This window comes from Bos javanicus, chromosome 22, assembly GCF_032452875.1.
Source record: "Bos javanicus breed banteng chromosome 22, ARS-OSU_banteng_1.0, whole genome shotgun sequence".
Lineage (NCBI taxonomy): Eukaryota > Metazoa > Chordata > Mammalia > Artiodactyla > Bovidae > Bos > Bos javanicus.
Genome location: NC_083889.1, coordinates 36,670,778 through 36,698,144, shown reverse-complemented (window position 1 = coordinate 36,698,144; position 27,367 = coordinate 36,670,778). Strand labels below are relative to the sequence as shown.

The window sequence follows — 27,367 nt, the reverse complement described above, 5'->3', positions numbered from 1 at the left end:
GAAGGGACTCAAAGCAGTTGAAGTGTTTATTTTCTTTAGGGATCAGGCCTTGGGTGAAAAAGACCAGGATCTCAATTCTGTTGCCTTCACCTGCTTAATTGTTTCCAAGAAGTGAACGGACATGGTTTTCAATCCTACTCTATTTCTTGGCCATCTGACTTGCACAAGTTAGTGTCTTTATCTGAAAAATGGGCCTAAGGATACTCTTATCTGGCTATACTTTGAGAACTAAATGAGTAAAACTACCTGGTTTGACAGTAGGTACTTGATAAAGATTAACATTTTTATTTAAAGTGGCCAGCTAATAGTTTGATTTCCTAAGACTCACTTTGACATCCTCAGATCCAAAGTACAAAACTTAGTTCACAGGGAAGGAACCAGGTTCTGCCACTCAGTCCAGGCAAAAGGTGGCAAGTTTTGAGAGCATATGGATATATCATTCACAGAATTCTTAGAACTGTTTGGAGCAATAGTTGAGAACAAGAGACAGTCTGCAAAACAGGCTAAACCAATGAGTGTCCTGGGGGGACACAAGGAGCTATGTTTTCAGATCCTTATCTAAACCTGGAATTGGCAGCTTTATTTTTAAATTTCCAATCTTATCTTTTCAACTACATCTTTATTTAAAATATAACCTGTCATTTACTCAGGCTCAAATTTAACCATTTTTGCTTACTCTCATTTGAAGCTGATGATGACTTTTGAAGGATAAAAGGATCCTCTTATAGAGAATAATGCTGGGGGGCAGGTAGAGATTTTTAAAAAGATATTATCTGGACACATTGTCTCCCAATAAGTTGAGCTCATTAGATAAATGAGATTCCACTAAAGCATGATTTTCTAATTCATCGACTAATTAATCATGTGTGCAATGACTGAAACAAAGTGATTTTACTCTATAGATACAGTAAATAACTACTTTGTAAGCGACAAACACAATTTTTTTCCAAACAAATGAGCCTCTCCCTTGGAGATGCCCTGGATTAAATATTCTGCTTTAATCCAAAATTTCTTGATGTCATCAGGTTCTTCAGTGTAAATTTAGTGTAAGCTGGACATTTAGTGTTTTATTTTCTCTTTCTTTCTTGCTGCCCATCACTCTGGCAGAACTATATTAGCATCCCTATTGGAGTACATAGTTCCCATTTTGCAATCTTTTCCTTTTCTTGCTTTTCTGACTGGACAGTGTGCTCCTTGAAGTGGGGAATCTATTTTTGTCCTATTCACACTGGTTTATCTAGCACATAGTAGGTAAGCAATACATGTCCTTTGCAATGGAGTTGAGCAGCTTAGGTATATCCTGATAAGAAAGGCCAATCTTGCCAACCATTGAGGAGCAACAAATTAGGTGAGTAGGAAAGGGAAGTGATATCATTTTACACGTGGTTAGTCTGGGTATAGAGTACCGCATCTGGGAAATACACTTCTCACTAACTGCAGGTATGTGAGCTTCTCTAACTAGGTAGCTCAATAAGAATCCTTCACACTGATATTTATTTGGTCATAGATTCCCTTTATTTTCTTTAATGTCACATTCTGCCTTAAGTGTTTCATGCCATAAAACACATGGTCAGGGAGCCTGTGATGAAGCCTCTGCTTCCTCAAGTTGTTCCATCTTTTCCTATTGTTGTTGTGGTCCCACGTCTCCAGCAGTAACTGAAGCATCCAGCATCCACTGATTATGAAATACTTACAGCCCGCAGGCTGCAAGGCAGGCATTCACTTCAAGTCCAAACAAACAGAAATAGAGCTTCTCTCCTCTGGGCATTGGTCTTCACAATAACGGCAGCGTGTTACTCTCATGGTAATCCCAATCTAAACAACTGATATTTAAAATGACAGTTTGCTGAAGACCTCATGTGGTTCTTCCTGAATGCTTCAGTTCTATACTCCCTTTCGTTTTGTGTCACCAATGCTGTTCCTTTTCAAGAGCTGGCTTGGGAGATGGTTTGGATTTGATCCTGCTGGCCTGAGACTGCATACTTGGCTGCCTGGGACTTCCTGGCTCTGCTGATGATACTATACAGCAGGAGCAGAGAAGGAGTCTTAGTAAATCAGACACCCTCTGCTTAGCCAATTCACAGATATCATTGGGAACACACACACACACACACACAATATTACACATATAATGTAACCCATATGCCTATGTCTTTTGTCTACTTATCTACTGTTTTCTGCATATCACAATTCCAGGGACTGTCTTTTACCTTGTGGTTTGATTTGCAGCCCCTGGAGTTGTGTAGTTCACATCCTGTACAACTGTACACAGCAGCTTTGACTGACTTTATCTAATATTCATTGAACACTTATTATATTCTAGACACTATGCCAAGCCCTTTATATAAATGATTCCCCAATTTTCATAACAGATTTATGAAGGGAACTGAGGTTCAGAAGCGACCTTAAGGAATTTAGACAAAAGTAACATTTCAAGGAAAAAGTAGAGCTGCAATAAGTGAAGATTATTTTTCAAGGAAAAAGTAGACCTGCAATGATTGAAAACTACTACTAAGTGTGGTCTACTTGTAGTCCTCAACTGCAGGACATTTCTTTCTAGGGAGGCGTAACAGAACCTCCCTTCTGTGAGCAGGATGATGGAATGGATGAGAAGGTTAATAAAAGCATAGTCAATGCTGGAGTTTAATAACTGGAAACTAAAAAGCAATTTACAAATTCTATAATACAACTGAGGGAAAGTAAAGCTTGACAAATATTGCCATGTGGTCATCTACAGAAGATAGGGTCTCAATTCTGGGCTTCAGTGACTCTGAATGGTGAGAGGCAGGAAGAAGTGAGGCTCTCCCCACCTCCCCTGACCAACCAAGGCTCTGTTTCAGGAACTCTGCGGGTTGATGTGGGATACTTAGGTTTATCAAAGGGGATGGGTTGTAAAAGATTAATAAACTCCCATCTAATGAATCCAATAAATACCAAATTTCTACTACTTTGAAGTTATGTTGACCCAGAAAAAGCTAAAAGTTGTGTTTTCATTCTACTATTCTGATTCAATGTACTGAATAAAGACTCTATCTTCCACTTTCCCTCCATGAAGTTCTGGCTGGGTAAAGCTGGACACTGCACAGAATACACACATTCCCTGTGATCACTGTGAAAATCAGACCTTAAAACTAAAGAATTTATGGTACTATAAGCAAAATAATCACTGCAAGGCCAAACAAAGATTAGAAAAGAGGTATCTGAACTGAAAACAGCAATAAAATGCTTTACAATACATGGCTATCTAGGAATCTTTCTCCAAAATTGGGAGATTCAGTTTAGTTCAGTTCAGTTCTATCACTCAGTCGTGTCCGACTCTCTGCGACACCATGAACCACAGCACGCCAGGCCTCCCTGTCCATCACCAACTCCTGCAGTCCACCCAAACCCATGTCCATCGAGTCCGTGATGCCATCCAACCATCTCATCCTCTGTCATCCCCTTCTTCTCCTGCCTTCAATCTTTTCCAGCATCAGGGTCTTTTCAAATGAGTTGGCTCTTCACATCATGTGGCCAAAGTATTGGAGTTTCAGCTTCAACATCAGTCCTTCAAATGAACACCCAGGACTGATCTTTTTTACGATGGACTGGTTGGATCTCCTTGAAGTCCAAGGCACTCTCAAGAGTCTTCTCCAACACTACAGTTCAAAAGCATCAATTCTTCAGCACTCAGGTTTCTTCACAGTCCAACTCTCACATCCATACGTGACTACTGGACAAACCATAGCCTTGACTAGATGGACCTTTGTTGACAAAGGAATGTCTCTGCTTTTTAATATGCTGTCTAGGTTGGTCGTAACTTTCCTTCCAAGGAGTAAGCGTCTTTTAATTTCATGGCTGCAATCACCATCTGCAGTGATTTCTGAGCCCAGAAAAATAAAGTCTGACACTGTTTCCACTGTTTCCCCATCTATTTGCCATGAAGTGATGGGACTGGATGCCATTATCTTCATTTTCTGAATGTTGAGCTTTAGGCCAACTTTTTCACTCTCCTCTTTCACTTTCATCAAGAGGCTCTTTAGTTCTTCTTCACTTTCTGCCATATGGGTGGTGTCATCTGCATATCTGAGGTTATTGATATTTCTCCCGGCAATCTTGATTCCAGCTTGTGCTTCCTCCAGCCCAGCATTTCTCATGATGTACTCTGCATATATGTTAAATAAACAGGGTGACAATATACAGCCTTGATATACTCCCTTGCCAATTTGGAACCAGTCTGTTGTTCCATGTCCAGTTCTAACTGCTGCTTTCCGATCTGCATACAGATTTCTGAAGAGGCAGGTCAGGTGGTCTGGTATTCCCATCTCTTTCAGAATTTTCCACAGTTTATTGTGAAACAACACAGTTAACTGTGTTGTACTTGTCTCTTTTTAAAGGCCGAATAACATTCCATTGTACATATATATATATATATATATACATATACATATATATATATATATATATATATATATCACACTGGGTTTGTCCATTTCTGCTAATGGACATTTGGCTTCTTTTCACCTTTTGGCTATTGTGTATAGTGCTGCCATGAACTTCTATGTATAGGTACTTGTTTGAGTATTTTTTTCAATTCTTTTGAAAAGAACTGAAGGTATACACTCCAAGGTATACATCTTGGAGTGGGACTGCTGGGTCATAAAGAAATTCTATATTTAACTTTTTTTTTTTTTAAACTTTACAATATTGTATTGGTTCTGCCATATATCAAAATGAATCTGCCACAGGCATACATGTGTTCCCCATCCTGAACTCTCCTCCCTCCTCCCTCCCCAAACCATCCCTCTGGGTCATCCCAGTGCACCAGCCCCAAGCATCCAGTATCGTGCATCAAATCTGGACTGGCGACTCGTTTCATATATGATATTATACATATTTCAATGCCATTCTCCCAAATCATCCCACCCTCTCCCTCTCCCACAGAGTCCAAAAGACTGTTCTACACATCAGTGTCTCTTTTGCTGTCTCGCATTCAGGGTCATCGTTACCATCTTTCTAAATTCCATATATATGCGTTAGTATACTGTATTGGAGTTTTTCTTTCTGGCTTACTTCACTCTGTATAATAGGCTCCAGTTTCATCCACCTCATTAGAACTGATTCAAATGTATTCTTTTTAATGGCTGAGTAATATTCCATTGTCTATATGTACCACAGCTTTCTTACCCATTCATCTGCTGACGGACATCTAGGTTGCTTCCATGTCCTGGCTATTATAAACAGGGCTTTGATGAACATTGGGGTACACGTGTCTCTTTCCCTTCTGGTTTCCTCAGTGTGTATGCCCAGCAGTGGGATTGCTGGATCATAAGGCAGTTCTATTTCCAGTTTTTTAAGGAATCTCCACACTGTTCTCCATAGTGGCTGTACTAGTTTGCATTCCCACCAACAGTGTAAGAGGGTTCCCTTTTCTCCACATCCTCTCCAGCATTTATTACTTGTAGACTTTTGGATCGCAGCCATTCTGACTGGCGTGAAATGGTACCTCATAGTGGTTTTGATTTGCATTTCTCTGATAATGAGTGATGTTGAGCATCTTTTCATGTGTTTGTTAGCCATTTGTATGTCTTCTTTGGAGAAGTGTCTATTTAGTTCTTTGGCCCATTTTTTGATTAGGTCATTTATTTTTCTGGAATTCTATATTTAACTTTTTAAGGAATTGTCAAACTGTTTTCCAAACTGGCTAAACCTCTTTATGTTCCCACCAGCAATGTATGAGGGTTTCAATTTCTCCATATTTTTCTGAAAATTGTTATCTTTTATATTTTTCATTACAGCCATCACAGTGGGTATGAAGTAATACCTCACTGTTAATTTTGTTTTCCCTCATGACTAACAATGTGGAGCATCCTTTTATGTGCCTGTTGGCCATTTTTACTTCTTTGGATAAAGGTCTGGACAAATCCTTTACCTATTTTTAAATAAGTTTTAAAAAATCTTTTTGTTGTTCAGCTTAAGAGTTCTTTATCAGTTCAGTTCAGTCACTCAGTCATGTCCGATTCTTTGCGACCCCATGAATCACGGCACGCCAGGCCTCCCTGTCCATCACCAACTCCCGGAGTTCACCCAGACTCACGTCCATTGAGTCAGTGATGCCATCCAGCCATCTCATCCTCTGTCGTCCCCTTCTCCTCCTGCCCACAATCCCTCCCAGCATCAGAATCTTTTCCAGTGAGTCAACTCTTCGCATGAGGTGGCCAAAGTACTGGAGTTTCAGCTTTAGCATCATTCCTTCCAAAGAAATCCCAGGGCTGATCTCCTTCAGAATGGACTGGTTGGATCTCCTTGCAGTCCAAGGGACTCTCAAGAGTCTTCTCCAACACCACAGTTCAAAAGCATCAATTCTTCGGTGCTCAGCCTTCTTCACAGTCCAACTCTCACATCCATACATGACCACAGGAAAAACCATAGCCTTGACTAAACAAACCTTTGTCGGCAAAGTAATGTCTCTGCTTCTGAATGTGCTATCTAGGTTGGTCATAACTTTCCTTCCAAGGAGTAAGCGTCTTTTAATTTCATGGCTGCAGTCACCATCTGCAGTGATTTTGGAGCCCAAAACAATAAAGTCTGACACTGTTTCCACTGTTTCCCCATCTATTTCCCATGAAGTGATGGGAATGGATGACATGATCTTCGTTTTTTGAATGTTGAGCTTTAAGCCAACTTTTTCACTCTCCACTTTCACTTTCATCAAGAGGCTTTTTAGTTCTTCACTTTCTGCCATAAGGGTGGTGTCATCTGCATATCTGAGGTTACTGATATTTCTCCCAGCAATCTTGATTCCGGCTTGTGTTTCTTTCAGTCCAGCGTTTCTCATGATGTACTCTGCATAGAAGTTAAATAAACAGGGTGACAATATACAGCCTTGACGAACTCCTTTTCCTATTTGGAAACAGTCTGTTGTTCCATGTCCAGTTCTAACTGTTGCTTCCTGACCTGAATACAAATTTCTCAAGAGGCAGATCAGGTGGTCTGGTATTCCCATCTCTTTCAGAATTTCCCACAGTTTATTGTGATACACACAGTTGAGTTCTTTATAGACCCCTACAAAATATATGATTTGCAATTACTTTATTCCATTCTGTGGGTTGCTTTTTCTCTTTCTTGATAATGTCCTTTGATGAACAAAAGCTTTTAATTTTATGAAAGTCAAGTTTCTCTACTATTTCTCTCATTGCTCAGTCATGTACGAGCCCATGTGTCAAATTAAAGTTCATGGAGATTTAGTCCTATGTCGTCTTCTACGAATTTTGTAACTTTAGCTTTTATGTTTATGTCACTGATGCATTTTGAGTACATGGTGTGAGGTAGGCATCCAACTCCACTCTGTGACAAATGAGTATCTAATACATCTACCATTTTGAAGAAAGGAAACATAATATTATGAACACAGTTAAAAAGTAAATTCTCAAGAGGAGTCTAAGGAGACATGATAACTAAATATAATATGGTACCTAGATGAGATCAGGTACCATATTACAAAAGATGGTACATATTACAATTACATACTATGCAAGGCAATCTACAGATTCAGTGCAATCCCTATCAAATTACCAATGGTATTTTTCACAGAACTAGCCCAAAAAAATCTTAAAATCTGTATGGAGACACAAAAGACTCCAAATACCCAAAGCAATTTTGAGAAAGAAAACTAGAGCTGGAGGATTCAGGCTCCCTGACTTCAGCTGATACCACAAAGCTATAGTCATCAATCATTATGGTACTGGCACAAAAAAATGGAAATACAGATCAAGGGAATAGGACAGAAAGTCTAAAAATGAATCCACACACCTAGGGTTAATTAATCTATGGCATGGAGGCAAGATCCACACAATGCTGGAAAGACAATCTCTTCAACAAACGGTGTGGGGAAACTAGGCAGATACATGTAAAAATATGAAATTATATCATTCTTTAACACCATACACAAAAATAAGCTCAAAATTGTTTAAAGACCTAAATGTGAGACTGGACATTATAAATCTCCTAGAGGAAAACATAGGCAGAAAACTTTCTGACATAAATTGTACCAATATCTTTTTCAGTCTGTTTTTCAGAAAAAAGGAAATAAAAACAAAAATAAACAAATTGAACCTACTGAAATTTAAAAGTGTTTGCACACCAAAGGAAACAATAAACAGAACAAAAATACAACCCACAGATTGGGAGAAAATATTTGCAAATGATGTGACCAACAAGGGATTAGTCTTTAAAATTTATAAACAGCTCATGAAGCTTACCATCATCAAAACAACCCACTTGGGCAGAAGACCTACATTTCTCCAAAGACGATATACAGATGGCCAAAAGGCACATGAAAAGATGCTCAGCATTGATAATTACTATAGAAATGAAAACCAAAACTATAATGAGATACCATGTCATATCAGTCAAAATGGCTATCATCAAAAAAATTCACAAACAATAAATGCTGGAGAGGGTGTGGAGAGAAGGGAACCCTTTTGCACTACTGGTGGGAATATAAATTGGTATAGCCACTATGGACAATAGTATGGAAGTTCCTTTAAAAATAGAGCTACCATATGACCCTGCAATTCCACTCCTGGAAATATACCCAGAGGAAAACATGGTCTGAAAGGATACATGTACTCTGCTCTTTGACATATGAATATCTAATACCTCAACCATTTTGAAAAAAGAAAACATAATATTATGAATATAGTAGAAAGTAAATTCCCAAGAGAAGTCCAAGGAGACATGACAACTAAATATAATATAGTACCTGGGTGAGATCCTGTGACAGAAAATAGACACTAGTTCAAAACTAAGGAAACCAGAGTGAAGCATAAATTTTAGTTATCAATAATGCATCAGTCTTGATTTACTAATTGTGACAAATGTACCATATTAAAATAAGAAGCTAATATTAGGGCAAACTGGGTGTGGGGTTTATGGGAACTCTTTGTGCTAGTTTTATAATTTTTCTATAAATCTAAAACTCTTCTAAAATAATTTAAAGGTTATTATAAAAAGGTTAAGTGATTGTATTAAAAACAACTGCAATATCTAGGATAAACCTCATGAAAGATGTGCAGGATCTCTACACGGAAAACTATTACACACTGCTGAGAGAAATTTAAAGAGAGCTGGTGAGCTATATCATGCTCATGGACTGGTAGATTGAGTATTGTTAAGATGTCAATGCTGTCACACTTGTTAATGATTTAATGACATCCTAATCAATGATCTAAAAAAGGAATAAAGTTGGAAGAGTTGCACTATCTGATTTTAAGCCTATTATAAAGCTCCAATAATCATAACAATACAATACTAACAAAAGTAACACAATCTGGAAAAAAACTAACATACCTATGGTAAACTCAATTTTGGGAGAAGTTTCAAGGTAATTTGGAGAAGGCAATGGCACCCCGCTCCAGTGTTCTTGCCTGGAGAATCCCAGGGACTGGGGAGCTGGTGGGCTGCTGTCTATAGGGTCGCACAGAGTCGGACACGTTCAAGGTAATTATATGGGAAAGTAAAATTGTTTTCATTAAATATGGTGGGAACACTGGACAGTCATATTAAAAATAAATTATGTCTACCTCAAGCCATAAACCAGAATTCATAGATCTTAAAGCCTAAAGGTAAGCCAAAACTACAGTATTTTTAGAATAAAATACAGGATAAAATTTTTGTCACTTTAGAGTAGGAAAAGATTTCTTAGACTAAATGTAAATCAAAAAGTGATACACTGGGCGTTATTGAAATGAAAACTTTTTGCTCTTCAAAGGACACCATTAGGAAAATGAAAAGGCAAACTACATATTAGAGGAAAATATTATTAACACATGCCTCTGACAGAGGCCTTATATCCAGAATATATAATCCAGAATATAGTCAGTCCTTTTAAACTCAGTAATAAGATGACAATTCAATCAAAAAACATAATGAAGACCTGGAAAGGTACTTTCTAAAAGAAGATATATAGCTAATAAATACATGACAAAATACTTAACATCATATTAGCCTTCAGGGGAATGCACATTAAGACAAATGAGATACCACTGGACAGCAATAAAATGGCTAAAGTTAAAATTTCTAACAACTGCAAGTATTGGTAAGGATATGGAGCAACTGGAACTCTTATACACTGCAGACAGTTGTGTAAATGGTACCTCTTTTGGGGAAAACACTTTGGCAGCTTTTTTTAAACGTTAAACACTCTATGACTCAGCAATTTCATTCCTAGGCATTTACCTAAGAGACTTACGACTTAGGTCCACAAAAAAATCTGGACAAGAATATTACAACTGCCTTATTTGTAATAGGCAACAACTGGAAACAATTTAAAAGTCCATCATTTAAATTAGATGATTAAATTAATTAATTAAATTAATCATTTAAATTAGATGAGTGGATAAACACTCTGTGGTATATTTATGCTGCTGCTGCTGCTAAGTCGCTTCAGTCGTGTCCAAGTCTGTGCGACCCCATAGATGGCAGCCCACCAGGCTCCCCCATCCCTGGGATTCTCCAGGCAAGAACACTGGAGTGGGTTGCCATTTCCTTCTCCAATTCATGAAAGTGAAAGTGAAGTCACTCAGTCGTGTCCGACTCTTCTCGACCCCATGGACTGCATTGCACGAGGCTCCTTTGTCCATAGGATTTTCCAGGCAAGAGTGCTGGAGTGGGGTGCCATTGCCTTCTCCAGGTATATTTATGCAGTGTTATATTAAAAGGTATATTATAGGGACTTCCCTTGTTGTCTAGTGGCTCTTTGTTCCCAGTGCAGGGGGCCTGGGTCCCATGCCTGGTCAGGGAACTAAATCTCACATGCTTCAACTAAAGATCCTCAGTGCCCCAACTAAGACCTGGCCCAGTCAAACAAATAATAAATATTAAAAAATAAAAGGTATATTATAAAATATAAAATGGTATGTTTATAACATATGAAAAACATATATGATAGACATATATTTATTCATATGGAAATAAATGAAATTGGATCTTTACTTAACTCCGCATACAAACATGAAATGCTCATGGATTAAGACAAAAGTTAACAAAAAAATTTTTAATTATTAGAGACAAATATAGAAGAATATCTTTATAATACTGATATAGGGAAAGAGTTTCTAAATAAGATAAAACGCTCAAAAAAGAAAAGATTGGTGAATATGATTACATTAAAAATACTTAAGTTCATCAAAACAAATTAAGAATAAAAGAACTGTAACTAGAGAGAAAGAATTTAAAATACAAGAATAAAAATCTATATGATAATACAATTTCTACAGATCAATAAAAAATGAATAAATAGTAACATGCATAAATGAAAATACCCAGTGGCTGATAAGCTTATTAAAAAATGTTCAACTCTTTTGAAATAAAGAAAACACAAATTAAAATCTAGTAACATCATCAGTGCTCCTTCTGGCAATAGCATACTAACAAATTTTAGAAAAATTCTCTAAGAGTAACTAGACAAACTGAATATTTTTTTAAAAATCTTTAAAACATTGACACAGAAGGAATTTTCAATTCTAGGATTGGAGAGAGAGTGAAAATCCAAGGAAAGAAGCTTGAAATCTGAATTATGTTTCTCATGAACAAATTTGCTGATATAAAATGAACACTTTAGAGTTTCAAACTATTTCTACAGTTTTTCAAAGTCAATTCTCAGCACAAAAAATTATCAAAACACACAAAAAGATGAGATGACTAATCAGATCAGATCAGATCAGTTGTGTAGTCATGTCCAACTCTTTGCGACCCCATGAATCAAAGCACGCCAGGCTTCCCTGTCCATCATCAACTCCCGGAGTTCACTCAGACTCACATCTATTGAGTCAGTGATGCCATCCAGCCATCTCATCCTCTGTCGTCCCCTTCTCCTCTTGCCCCCAATCCCTCCCAGCATCAGAGTCTTTTCCAATGAGTCAACTCTTCGCATGAGGTGGCCAAAGTACTGGAGTTTCAGCTTTAGCATCATTCCTTCCAAAGCAATCCCAGGGCTGATCTCCTTCAGAATGGACTGGTTGGATCTCCTTGCAGTCCAAGGGACTCTCAAGAGTCTTCTCCAACACCACAGTTCAAAAGCATCAATTCTTCGGCACTCAGCCGTCTTCACAGTCCAACTCTCACATCCATACATGACCACTGGAAAAACCATAGCCTTGACTAGACGAGCCTTTGTTGGCAAAGGAATGTCTCTGCTTTTGAATATGCTATCTAGGTTGGTCATAACTTTCCTTCCAAGGAGTAAGCGTCTTTTAATTTCATGGCTGCAGTCACCATCTGCAGTGATTTTGGAGCCCAGAAAAATAAAGTCTGACACTGTTTCCACTGTTTCCCCATCTATTTGCCATGAAGTGATGGGACCAGATGCCATGATCTTCGTTTTCTGAATGTTGAGCTTTTCTGAATTAGTTGAGATGACTAATAACCAAGGGCAAATAATAAGTATTAAAAATAGACTCACATAGGATATCCAGATATTCAGACATGGATATTAAAATAATCAGGATGAATAGGTAAAAATATTAATCAATGAAATACAATGGTAAAACAATGGGATCAAGTGGTAACTGGAGAATGGAAAAAGTGTAACAACTGAAATTAAGAACACAATCAATGGGATTAATAGAAGTTAGACACAGGTGAAAAGAGAATTAGGGTAGGGGGAGATAGATCACAACAATGAAGAGGTGTTATTTCCCAATATGATTTTGAGGCTAGCATACCCTTTAATACCAAAGGCTGACAATCATGTTCCAAGAAAGTAAACTTTTACATGAAAACAGATTTTAAAAATTCCAAGCAAAGTATCAGAATACTGAATTTAGCAATATTCAAAAAGGATACTACACTACAAAAATGCTGAATTTATTCTAGGAATGCATGCTTGGGTTAACATTCAAAAATTAATCAATACAAATCAACATATCATAGCATGAAGGAGAAAATGCATATAATTAACTCAGTAGCTGCATGAAAAGCACTTGAAGTCTATATGCTTTCATCACAAACTATAGCAAACCAGTAATGAAAGGAAACTTCGTTATTCCAATAAATCATTTGTCAAAACTTACAATAATATATTTAATTGAAATACTGACTTTTACCTCAGACCGAGAATAACACAAATGTGCCTATTATTACCTCTTCTATTTTTTAAATTTATTTTTAATATAAATTTATTTATTTTAATTGGAGGTTAATTACTTTACAATATTGTATTGGTTTTGCCATACATCAACATGAATCCGCCACGGGTGTACACGTGCTCCCCTTCCTGAACACCCCTCCCTCCTCCCTTCCCATACCATCCCTCTGGGTCATCTCAGTGCACCAGCCCCAAGCATCCAGTATCATGCACCGAACTTGGACTGGCGATTTGTTTCATATATGATATTATACATGTTTCAATGCCATTCTCCCAAATCATCCCACCCTCGCCCTCTCCCACAGAGTCCCAAAGACTGTTCTATACATCCGTGTCTCTTTTGCTGTCTCGCATACAGGGTTATCGTTACCATCTTTCTAAATTCCATATATATGTGTTAGTATACTGTACTGGTGTTTTTCTTCTGGCTTACTTCACTCTGTATAATAGGCTCCAGTTTCATCCACCTCATTAGAACTGATTCAAATGTATTCTTTTTAATGGCTGAGTAATACTCCATTGTGTATATGTACCACAGCTTTTTTATCCATTCATCTGCTGATGGACATCTAGGTTGCTTCCATGTCCTGGCTATTATAAACAGTGCTGCAATGAACATTGGGGTACACGTGTCTCTTTCAATTCTGGTTTCCTCAGTGCCCAGCAGTGGGATTTACCTCTTCTATTTAATGACATACAATTGGTCTTATCCTTTATTCCTATCCTTCAGGAATACTCTTGTATATAGTTTTTCAAATCAACAAAAGTAGCCAGACAATTCAAGAGATGGTACTTTATAAATATGATATGAAACAACAAATGAACTTTTATGGAAGTGCTCACTTTCATTACTCATCAAACAAATAGAAATTAAAAGCACAATGTGAAACATAGCAGAATAGCTGTGGTAGAGAAATTTGTATTTTCCCTTTGGTTAATTATGTGACTGTACCTACTATTATTATACTTACATGTATCTTATGAGCCAGCAATACCCAACACAAACATATGCTTCAAAAGACATATACACAAATATGGTGTTAAACAAATACTAGAAATAATTCAAATTGTTGAAATAAATATGAGCAAATTAGGTGTAAAAATATCCAAACAAACCATGCAACGATAAATGGTACTGAATTACTGCTTTGCACAACAGAAATGAGTCTCACAAACATCATGTTAAGCAAAAGAATCCAGACACAAAGATATGTGTCTTAGGGTACCATTTCACAGCAGAATTGCTTGTAATAGCAAGAATCTAAAAATAATCCTGATATCTACAAACAGAAAAATGGATATGCTGTGAAGTACTTATAAAACAGAAGTTTAGAAATATTGAGAATGGACAAAGTAGTATTTCATGCATAAATACATGAAGTAAAAAAAGCAAGTCTTAGAAGAAAATTGGATGGCAGGATAATAAACTAACATACTGCTTGGAGAGATCTGTAGCTATCTAATGATAAAACCCAAATTCAAAATAGTAGTTTTCTTTTATAGAATGTAAGCTCCATAAGTCAGGGTTTGTTTTTTTTTTTTTTACTGTTTTGTAGTGCCCAAAACAGTGCTTGATATGTAACACTCATTTAAATAAATGCTCTTGAATAAATAAATAAATGAGGGGCGAGGGGCTGATACAGGGAGTTGCAGTAGATTGGTCGAGTTCAGGTACTTAAGCTGGGCAATGCGTAGCCAGGGTACAAGTAATAGTATTCCTTATAGTACATATACGTGAGATGCAGTTTTCTGTATTGTAAAACATAATATTCTTTAAAAATAAAAACATGCTACTTAACTTTCATATTGCAAAGCTATGTAAATATAAAACAGACATCCTTACTCCATCTCTCAGACTCAATGTATTCCTGCCTTTGCCTTGGCCCTCATGGGAGGTAGGAACACTGAGTCAAGGGTGGATGGTAGTCATAGGAAGAGCCCCAGAGAGACTGGGTGACACCATATTGTAGGTTAAAAAAGAAGATGAAAAATCAGCACAAATCAAAGTGTACATATTGATACATCCTGCTTTGTGCCTGAGTGGGAGCTAATGAGTGAAGAATAAAGAAATATAGGTGGGTCCACTTGGGGGAATTTGAGGTCGTGGATGACTTGTTAGAGGATCAGTGTTTCTTTCTTATTTCTTCCCTTTCATCAGCTCCAAAGAGAAGCTCCATAGTATATGCAAAAGTCTCCTATAAATGAATCAGTACAAAATACCTATACAAGTGTGTCCCCAAAATACTGTCTTGGAAAAGAGGAAACTTGGCCAATCTAACTACATGTATTAGTCTGCCAAAAACACTGTGACAATCAACTGGAGAATCAGTCCTGTTCTTTAGTTTCTTTAAACTTTTTTCTTCTTTCAAAAGCAAGCCATCTGTTTAATCAACCTGGAGGGTGAATGTTCTATTATTGTGCCCTTTTCCAGAAAATTCTGGCTGAATGCCTGTGATGTGCCTAATACCTTATGGATATGTGGAAAGCAGTAAGTTCTAGTTCAAAAACAGAACAAATACGGAGCAAACCGTATACCACAACTCACTTCATGAGTTATGAAACTGGGTAATTTCACTCCTTGCCATGTTATCCAGAAATCTACTCTGGTACTATTCAATGTCATATGTATGTTATCTTAAGAACTTTTTATTCATTAGGATAACTTAAGGATGTTACAGAGATAAGTTACCAACTTGAAAAAGATATTTTACGGTAAGTACATAGTCTTCAAAGAATTGCTATCAAAATATGAAAAAATGCCCACATACCAGTAACACAAACAACCCAAGAGAAAAAATGTATAGAAAATAGGAGTAAACGTCTCACAGAGGAGAAAACAAATACGTACAATAGATGTATGTTCAATATCATTACTCATCAGGGAAATATAAATGAAGACCACATGAGACACCATTTTCCTGGTATCTGAGTGGCCAAAATGAAGAAGGCTGACAGTACCAAGAAACAGAGAGGACGTGGATCCATAGGATTTCATATACACTACTGGTCAGAGGGTAAGTTGGTGCTATCTCATTAAATTCCAGTTTGGTATTCTCTCTAAAAGTTATGGATTCACATACTCCATGATATGTGTTCTACAGTGAAATGTTTGTCCACGTCCAACAGGAAGCAAGTACTCAAAGGCTCGGAGCACTGCTGTACACAGTGGCAAAAGCCTCACGACCACTCAAGTGCCCGCTGATGGGTGAGTGGATGCTTAAACTATGATATAGTCATCAGTGGAAAATAGCAGTCAAACCAAGTGAGCTACAATAGCATACAACAATAAGATGACTCTCAGCAACATGATATTAAATGAAGAAAGCTCCAAGTATTGCCAAAGCGTGATATGCTTTTTATAAAATTAAAAACAAGTAACATAAGAAAATGAGGTTTGGAATATACAGCAGGGTGATTATAGTTAACAATATTATATTACAAATCTGAAAATTGCTAGAGAGTAGATTTTAAAAATCCTTATCACAAAAAAATTTTGCAACTATGTTTAGTGATGGATGTTAACTAGACTTATCCAGTGATTATTTAACAATACATGCAAGTATCGAATCATTATGTTGTACACCTAAACTAATACAGTGCTATATATCAATTATATCTCAATTAAAAAAGGAAATATATTCTTTTATTCTGTTTTGATATGCAATTATATGCACTTTATTTAAAAAGTAGAACATATTTAAAAATTGAATTGTTAATTATGTTCCACAGTATTAAAAAAATAAAGCTTAGAAATATACAGGAAAGTGAACTATTTAAATAGGAAGTGAGAGAACAGTGATCATTGTATGTAGGGTCAGGTACAAGGATACAGAAAAAAAGATCCCATGTATCATATGGCTAGATGTTGCCTTTTGTGATGATCTTAGCTTCTGTTTTGCACAATGAATTTGGGGATGCTTATTAAGGTATAAAATAACAAACAAAATAAATACAAATGGGTTATGAAAAGCCCACTGATTATTGTGTCATAGAATAAAGATTATAGTTAATTTAACCCTGTGCATCTGAGGTTTATAATAAAACAAACTACTTGTTATAAAGAGAATACAAATATAAAAAAATAGTAAGATAGTTTTTAAAAGTTTAAATGAGGACATGTGTGTACTACAAGTCATCCTTTGTACCAGTGTTCTATGCAGTATGGTAACAATTGCCCTGACTTTTGAACAAGACACAGTTTCCAGTTTCTGCTTTCAATGAATTTATGGTTGGTAGAGAAGGTAAAGAAGCAGGTAGTTATAACAGAGCTAACTAAGGGATAGGATCGTCAGAAGTAAGAGAACACAAAGCAGGAGGTAGGAAACAAGCCTGGGCATAAAGGAAGTCATCTTAAGAAGGTGTAAAATCTAACTGTGGAAAGGAAAGGATATTTTACCTTCTTTCAATGCCCTCCATGGGAAGGTGAGAGACAGTACTTCAGAAATCAACAACGGTCTCATCGTGAGGGGCCTTGTGAGCTACACTGTGGACTTGGGGCCTTATCTCAAGAGCCGCAAGAAACCATTGAAGAGTTTAAGCCAAGACGTCACACAATCAGCTTCATAAACAGCAGAACCACAAGCAGAAAACCTCAGTTAAACTATAGAGGTGGATGCAGCTGTCCATGCAGGCCCTGGTGGTGACTGGAAGTAATGGCAGTTAGGATAGAAGTAGGCTGAGTAGGGAGTTATTGAGGAAGGAAAATAAGAGGACTCAGAAATTTATTAAATACAAGGACCAGATAAGAGAGGCCAGTCAATGATGATTTCGACTTTAGGTAGTGGGGAGGATGGTGGTGCTGGATGCTGAGACTTAAGAACATGGGAGAAAGCACAGTTATCTTCTTTTACAATGCATTTCATTTGGCTCGGACTTCCCTAGTGGCTCAGACGGTAAAGCATCTGCCTACAAGGCGGGAGACCTTGGCTCAGCATTGGTTCACAGGGTTTCACCAACCTTTTCACATGAAGCTGACCTTTTCTCAATAAAGCATGGCTCACAAACTCTAGAAACACAAAGATCCTCTTCTTGTTTCCAAACACCTGGACAGAGCTGATAAAGATGCTGTCCCAAGGTACCTCAAAGGAGGAATGCTTAAATAAAAGTTCCTAACTCCATGACCTAACATTACAAAAGCTGCTTCACTTTATTTTCTAAGTCATTTCTGGATTTGTTACTTGCAAGGCTGACTATTGCTTTCACTGACTCTCCAATTATAAAATGAGGTAGGAGTTCCTCTGTGATTATTTTTCTTCTTTTTAAAAGCAAGATAACTACCTAAGCATGGCTCCACTGAGCAGTGCCTAGTAATAGTACTTTGCTTTAGGTACATCATAAAGCAATTTCAAATACTCTTTCCTTTCATATGGTGGGTCATAAACATGTGGTGCATGCAACATTAATTTCCTAGAGAATGATTGTCAAGATGACATTTTCCGATCAGTGGCAAAATAGGTATGCATGGACCTATATCCATGTTAAGAGTGACTGGCCAGAAGTATGTTCATTTTATAGCTAATTCCCTCAGAAATCTTTAAAGCAAGATGGCCACAGAGTGATGCATTGCCAGGCTGTAAGAAATGTTGGCTCATTACCACTAGATCAGTCCCTGAAGGGTTACTGTTAATATTTGGCCTTGGAAAGAAAGTAGTCAATAAAAATCCACATTTAGGTTACTTTATATACTCATGTGCAAGTAGAGGGAAGGCTCAGTGAAGTTGAAATTGTTTACATAGCACATAATAAGGATCATTAATATTAGTTAACAATTCTCATACTGCAGCTGTGTGTTTATGTGGATGTAATATCGCAAAGCAGTTAGTAGAATGCAATTTGCTGTTGCTGAGATTAAAGTCTAACTCTGGCTTTGCCATTGAAGAAGCAATGTGACTTTGAACAAATTATTTAAATTCTCTAAATCTTCGTTTCTTCATTGATAAAATGGACATTATGCCACTTCCTTGGGTTTAATGAGTTAACATATGCAAAGAATTTAAACCGGTAACTGATGTATCTTTAAGCATTCCAAAAAATGGAGATAATGAAGTACAGCAATGTAAATATATAGTAATGATCCATTGCAGACTAATGACTGGCTATCAGACCTAGATGCCTGAGTGTAACTAAAACACTGTAAAATAATTACATTTGTGGATAGCTGATTTTTTTTAACACAGTTTGCAGGAAACATAATAATATCATACTCCATTGACTCTCTCATGTACATTTTAAAATATTTAAATGTGAGGTCTTGATTTTACTTGCATGTATATATCAAAACTTCTAGAAAGGATGAGAGTAGCTTAGAAGAAAATTCCAGACCCACTAACGGAACATTCTTTTTAGAAATGCTACATCATCAATGTTCTCATTGACATGGAGGATGACATCACAGAATATCCCTAAGGACGCTCATCTGCAAACTGATTCAGAAGAGCCAGATTCTGAACGGGAAGTTCTAGGAAAGATCTCCTCCCATTTGTTTTGTTTACGCTTTCCATTTTATACATGCACAACAGTAATGTCCGATAAAAATATATGTCTAACTAGCTCTGTTTTTTAAGTAAAGCACTTTCAAATCAATATAAAACAAAAGTTTTATTGATAAAGTGCTGTGTCATAGTTTAACTGCTAGTCTTTGTTATGTTGGCTCATAAATAATGGAAATCTTTCATTATGACATCTTAGCTTTACTGAAATATGGAAAACAATGTAAGAACAGTCAAAAGACTTTAGAAAAATTACAAAACTGAGTTGCTAAGGGAAATTTTATCTGGGTTCAAATCTTAGCTCTTCTGTTTTCAATTATGTTAACTTTGGACAAACGACCATCCATTCCTCCAAGCCTCTTATAAATGGCAGTTGTAAATCATTGGGTAAATTGTGTGGATTAAATTAAATTACACAGATGAAATGTTTAACACTGTACTGCGCAAATATTTCAAGACTTCAACAGATGACTGATATTATTGCTATTATTAATATAATAATAATGTTTTATTTTTTAAAAATTGAAATACTTCAGACATTTGTCACAGCATGTAATAGAAAGCTATGTATTGTATCTATCAATCACCTCCATAAGACAAAAATACCCATTTAAATATATTAACCTAAGTTATATATTAAGTTTCTATATTTTAAGAATAATAGAAAAATGAATGGGTACCAGATTTCACAAGTACATTCACTGTGCTCTGGGTTAGAATATCATTTAAGTTCCCTACTCAAAAATTTAAGTTTGGGAGTTCAGTTCAGTTCAGTTGCTCAGTCGTCTCTGACTCTTTGAGACTCCGTGAATTCAAGGACGCTACAAAGACAGGTGGAAGTTTTCTAACTGAAATGGATAAATAGGAAGAGTGATTGCTGATAAAAAAAGTCAGGTCATGAATACTAAGAAACAAGGACTAAAAACATCATGGTCACTAACAGGCATTTTGAAACATGACTTAAACTGAGAGACTTACAGGCAGATACACTAACCTTCCAATTGAACTATTACACATATGGACAATTGTGAAGAATGTAACAAGGTATACAGTAGTAGGTATTACTTCATTTGGCAACAGTTAATGAGATGAAAGTGTGTCACACGCCTTCCTGATATGCCTTCCTGACTGATTCTCAAATTTAAGATTCCTTTGAAAGAAAAACTTAGGTTTTCTGGTATTTTCAATGACTTTATTATAACACTACTAAAATGTATACATATAAAGCTAGATGTGAGCAGATGTAAAGTTAAATAGAATCAGAGGAAAAAAATAAGAGCTGAGCCAAGCCAATACAGTTAAAATTGACTGCATTTGTTAAATGGAATTGCTGAGCTTGTTCTGTCTGCAAGCCCAGTAACTGCTTGCAACACAAGTCTGATACTGACCTAACAAAGACTCCTTTGAGTTTAACTCGCCTCAAACATCAAATTGGGGGTGATGAGCAATTTTCCTGTCACTTTCCTCCATTTGAACTACTTTACCCTTCACTTGACATGCATTTATTGCCTCTATTCTCTTCTTTTCTCTAATAAATATATGTTTCCCTTGTATCATAAACCCAACTGCAAAGAAAGACACTGTAGTAGTAATCTTTTGCTTTGTAACAAACACCACAAAACTCAGTGGCTCACAACAGCAATCATTTCTCTCTCATGGGTTCTTTAGGTCAGGAACCCAGCAGGGCTCAGAGCTGTGTAGTCCTGACTTAGCGGGTATTTCATGAGGTTGTAGTGAGATGGTGGCTGAGGTTGGAACTCTTTATCACTCACATACCCAGTAGCTGGGCTGGGAAGACAAACAGCTGGGGCTCCTCTACCAGCCTCTATGCAATATCTTCACTGGATCTCTGTGGTATGATAGCTTTAGGAAAGCCACATTTCTTTTCTCTCTTTTAAAATTTATTTTTAACTGAAGGATAATTGCTTTACAATATTGGCTTGATTTCTGCAATACATCGCCATGAATTAGCCATAGGTGTATGTATGTCCCCTCCCTCCTTAACCTCCCTCCCACCTCCTACCCCTCTAGGTTGTTATGAAGCCCCAGTTTGAGTTCCCTAAGTCATACAGCAAATTCCCACTGGCTATCTACTTTACATACGGTAGTGTATTTGCTTCCATGCTACTCTCTCCATTCATCTCACCTTTTCCTTCCTTCCCCCACCCTGCCCTTGTCTGTAAGTCTGTTCTCTACATCTGCATCTCCATTGCTGCCCCACAAATAGGTTCATCAGTACCATCTTTCTAGATTCCATATATATGCATTAATATATTATATTTGTTTTTCTCTTTCTGAGTTACTTCACTCAGTGTAATAGGCTGTAGGTTCATTCACCTCATTAGAACTGACTCAGATGTGTTCCCTTTTATGGCTAAGTAATATTCCATTGCATATATGTACCACAGTTTCTTTATCCATTCATCTGTTAATGGACATCTAGGTTGCTTCCAGCTATTGTATTCTAACTATTGTAAGCAGTGCTGCAATGAACACTGGGGTACATGCATCTTTTTCAGTTTTGATTTCCTCAGAGTGTATTCCTAGAAGTGGTATTGCTGGGTCATATGGTGTTTTTATTCCTAGTTTTTTAAGGAATATCCATACTGTCTTCCACAGTGACTATATCAATTTTCATTCCCACCAGCAGTGCAGGAGGGTTCCCTTTTCTACACACCCTCTCCAGCACTTGTTGTTTGTGGATTTTTTGATGATGGCCATTCTGACTGGTGTGAGTGATATCTCATTGTAGTTTTGATATGCATTTCTCTAATAATGAATGATGTTGAGCATCTTTTCATGTGTTTATTAGACATCTGTATATCTTCTTTGGAGAAATGTCTGTTTAGCTCTTTTGTCCACTTTTGATTGGGCTATTTGTTTTTCTAGTATTGAGTTGTATGAGTTGCTTATATATTTTGAAAATGAATTGTCAGTTGTTTCATTTGCTATTGAAACATTCTGAGGATTTTCTTTTCACTCTGTTTCACTTTTGCTGTGCAAAGGCTTTTAAGTTTAATTAGGTCCCACTTGGGAAAGCCGTATTTCTTAAATGGTGCCTCACTGTTTTCCTGGGTGCATGCCCCAAGACAGCCAGCCAGGTGGAAGCCATATTGCTCTTTCCAGTCTAGCCTTGGGAGTCACATAAGATCACCTTACCTCATTCTGCTCATTAGAGGCAAGTCACTAAGTACTTCCTGCATCCAAAGGAAAGAAAATTAGAATCTTATTTTTCAAAGGGAGGAGTGTGAGAGAACTTGCAATATATTTTAAAACCTCCAGATATGGACACCATGTGGCCATATTTCATTTAAAAATGTTCATCTGCACGATTCACTGCACCCTTTCATCCCTTTACACATTTCAGAGGGAATTCACAGAACCCCAATAAAAGGTAAATCATTTCCTACTAGTCTGTGGACCCCAGTTTAAGGAAAATTAAGTTATGCTCAGATTACAGTGTGGAATGAAGGTTTCCTTAACTCATGGGGTAAGAGAGAATGAACTTCAAGAAATAGGAAGAGGGAAAAAATAGTCTTGGGAGAATTTTTTAATGTTTAAGTCAAGAGATGTATAATTTACCTGAGGTAATGAAATCAATTTTTATTTTAAAGTTCACTTTGTGATTGATCCAGGATTAAGAAATCTTTAAAAATGGCCCTTGAAAATCCAATGTTCTACACTCTGGACTAATGCAAACATTCTGTGTTAAGGATGTCAGTTATTAACAAAACATACCATGGGTTATAGTAACAAGGCAGTTTTCTTATTTCTTTGAGCGCCCATCAGATATCTTTCATAAGATTCAATCTGTTCTTTTTTGACAGAGTTTTGGTTCACTCATTTATTTTGGTTTTACTATCTAAATGATTAACAAATAATAATGAATACTTATAAAGTACAGTATTAATTATGTGTATCTGCATTTACAAGCTCTCAAGAATTTTCTTTAAAATAGAATAAGGTTTGTTAAGACTATAAAAAAATGTTACTCTCTTCCTCAAAAAGTAAATAGAAAAACAAGACACACAGAAAAGTGTTATGCAAACTTGTAAAGCTGAAGAACTTGATGGACGCAAGGATGACTTTATTTCTTTTTTTAACTGCCTTTCCCACGTATTCTAATAATGGTTAAGAGTCCCCCTCCTTTTTGGGGTTTAAATGTCCATCAAAAGATGAATGGATAAAGAAGTGATACACACACGTACATATACACACATATACCCATACACACAATGCAATACTGCTTCTGCTACTGCTAAGTCACTTCAGTCATGTCCGACTCTGTGCGACCCCACAGACGGCAGCCTGCCAGGCTCCACCGTCCCTGGGATTCTCCAGGCAAGAACACTGGAGTGGGTTGCCATTTTCTTCTCCAATGCATGAAAGTGAAAAGTGAAAGGGAAGTCGCTCAGTCGTGTCTGACTCTTCTCGACCCCATGGACTACAGCCCACCAGGCTCCTCTGTCCATGGGATTTTCCAGGCAAGAGTACTGGAGTGGGGTGCCATTGCCTTCTCCACAATGAAATACTGCTGCTGCTGCTGCTGCCAAGCCGCTTCAGTCGTGTCCGACTCTGTGCAACCCCACAGAGAGAAGCCCACCAGGCTCCCCCGTCCCTGGGATTCTCCAGGCAAGAATACTGGAGTGGGTTGCCATTTCCTTCTCCACAACGCAATACTACTCAGCCATAAAAAAGAATGAAATAGTGCCATTTGCAGCAACAAGGATGGACCTAGAGAGTGTCGTACTTAATGAAGTAAGTCAGAGAAGGAGAAATGTCATATGACATCCCTTATATGTGGAATCTAAAAAGAAATGATACAAATGAACTTATAAAACAACCAGACTTTGAGGACTAGCTTATGGTTGTCAAGGGGAAGGGTGGTTGTCAAAGGGATAGTTAGGGAGTTTGGGATGGACATGTACACACTGCTATATTGAAAATGGATAACCAACAAGGATCTACTGTATAGCACAGAGAACTATATTCAGTATCCTATGATAAATCATAAAGGAAAAGAATTTTTTAAAAAAGAATGTTTATATATATATATGTATACCTGAATCACTTTGCTATGTATCAGAAATGAACACAACATTGTAAATCAACTTCAATAAGAAAAGGCCCCCTCCATAAATAGTGAGGACTTGGTGTCAAAGTCCTGCAGTGTTCATTCATTATTCAGTAAATATTCACTATAACACGTAACATCTTTCCAGTTCCTGGGGATCTGTGAGTAAGAGTAATGCAATCAATTCTCATGGGTATTATGGGTCTAACAGGGAAGACAGGCATTAAGTAAATCATCATAAAAGTAATAAATACTACAAAAAGGAAACCATAAGGTGCTAACGGAATGCCAACTTAGTCTGGGGAAAGAGCCTGGAATATGAAACAATATGTAAACAAACATTCAGAAAATGAGAAGGAGATCAGCAGATGAGGAGTTTTCTGGCATTTTCTGTATTTGCTATCAGCCACTGTAATATCTTTAGCTTCAAACATTACACAAGGAAGTTGTGGCTTCTACTGAAATAAATTTCTGGCCCGTAAAAGAATGTTTTTGGATGCATATCAATTAATATTTAAGAATTACTTGGTGATCTGCAAATCTTGGGAAAGCATACAGGGGTGTGGATATTTAAATGGCCTGAGTGAGTCTTCTGCAAACCATCATCTCATGGAAGCAGGTCACTGAGACCTAGATGGTTTTTAGACTGGCTAGCAGCACACAATGGTTGACTCCAGCTGGGCAGTCTATGCATCAGAGCCTCCCTTCCACTAACAATTTATTTCTCCATCTCTGCTGGTGAGAAGGGTGAGAAAGAACAGCTTACCTCCTATTGACTTCAAAAGGAGTCTGAGCCTGACATCTCTGCAGCTGGCAAGCGTTGCTTTCCTGGTATTTCCCATTTGTTTGTCAGTGGAGCTCCTGTGACTTGAGGGATGCCCCTGTCAATCCAAAAAGAAACAAGGAAAGGGAGAGAGGGGGTAAGACTCTTCCTGCCTCTGACAATTCAGGTGCCCTGAATGCCTCAACTCTACAGGGAAGTTTTCTCTTAACAAACACTTAGAAGGACATGAAAAGACCTCTACAGAGACTTCAAATGCTGCAGCTGAGCTTTCTTCTTTCTGAACCCTGCATTCTGTCTGAGGCACACTTGGCATGATTAGTTCTTAGGCTCAGATGGTAAAGAATCCACCTGTAATGCAGGAGATCTGGTTTTGACCCCTGGGTTGGGGAGATTCTCTGGAGAAGGGAATGGCAACCGACTCCAGTATGCTTGCCTGGATAATTCCATGGACAGGAGCACTTGGCAGGCTACAGTCCACGGAGTTGCAGAGTCAAACATGACTGAATGACTAACACTTTCACATCTCATATTTGAGATAGCAATGTTATCCCAAATGTCACCTGAAGTTCAGCTATGAAGCTTTGGTTATGTGGAGGGATAACAGCTTGTGTGATGGTTTCTGTGCTCATGAAGGGTGTGTGTTAGCTCGATGCATGAAGCAGGGCACCCAAAGTTGGTGCTCTGGGACATTACAGAGGGATACATGAGGAGGGATGTGGGATGGGAGTTCAGGATGGGGGGGACACATGTATACCCATGGCCGATTCATGTTGATGTATGGCTTAAGCATCACAATATTGTAGAGCAATTATCCTCTAATTAAAATAAATTAATTAAAAAAATAAATTGATGCCCAGAAAAGGAAAAAAAAAAAAAAACTATTAACAGGGACTTCCCTGGCAGTCCAGTGGTTAAGAATTCACCTTCCAATGTAGGTTCGATCTACTCTGTAGGGGTGTGGGTTCATTCCCTGGACGGGGAGCTAAGATACCACAAGTCTCATGGCCGAAAAACTAAAACATAAAACAGAAACAGTATTGTAAGAAATTCAATACAAAGACTTTAAAACTGGTCCACATCAAAAAAAAAAAAAAAAAAACTTACTTAACTAAGGGAGTAAGGTGGCTAATGAGAATGAAGGCCAGTCACAGAGACAGACATTAACCCTGTAATTACTGAACTGCAGGGGAGGTCCAGGAGTACTGAGGGGAGAGGGAAACAGCCTCAGGCTGGTACAACTTGCTCACTGGTCTGGACATATTTTAGAATTTTAACAACTGGTGTCTGTTGAGTAACTTGATATTTGGTGCAGTGTATACGTCCTAGAAGGACAGGTGTGCACTCCAACAGAACCTGGGCATCAGGGCTGGATTTCAGCGCCTGATTCTTTAACTTAACTATGTGAGTTTCGGGAAGTCGCTTATCTCCTTCAGTCTGTTTTTCTATCAGGTTACACAATAGCTTCCTTCTGGTCCTAACATTCATTTCCAGTATTTCTAAAGCCATGGTCCAGGCACTGTTTTTATTATTCAACACAACATAATGTGTTGTGATTAAGAGCCTGGGTCTTACTAGTTGGATTAAATTTTCCTCAGTGATCCCAGGCTTATTCTCTAAGTTTTCTTGGTTCCATTTCTTCAAATGTGAAAAGGTGAGTATAATCAATCTATCACATAGGATTGCAGTAGATGAGGGTTACAAGGGATAATGCAAGAAGAGAATTTAGAACCATGCTTGGGTACAGAAGCACTCAAGAGAGGTTACTTTTTATTATATTATGGCCAGAGTGGAGCAAAGAGCTACAGAGTGTTCCTATTTACCCTTCAAACCCATCCATGAACTGCAAGGTTATTTTTCAAGTCCAAGCTGCCTTAGCTCTTGAGCTGTACTCCTAG

At 37.5% G+C, this 27,367-nt stretch overlaps 1 long non-coding RNA gene across 8 annotated transcripts in view; it reads left to right on the top strand.

Annotated features, from left to right (window-relative positions):
- Nucleotides 1-27,367, top strand: part of LOC133235248 (uncharacterized) — a 318,764-nt gene that overhangs the window by 105,340 nt on the left and 186,057 nt on the right. The window contains exons 2-3 of one of the 8 annotated variants that reach the window (XR_009732498.1): nucleotides 16,008-16,140; nucleotides 16,253-16,331. The exons of 6 other annotated variants lie outside the window; for them this stretch is intronic. This is a non-coding gene — a long non-coding RNA (uncharacterized LOC133235248). The remainder of the gene's footprint in view (nucleotides 1-16,007; nucleotides 16,141-16,252; nucleotides 16,332-27,367) is intronic. One more of the 8 variants, XR_009732500.1, reaches the window with a different exon arrangement.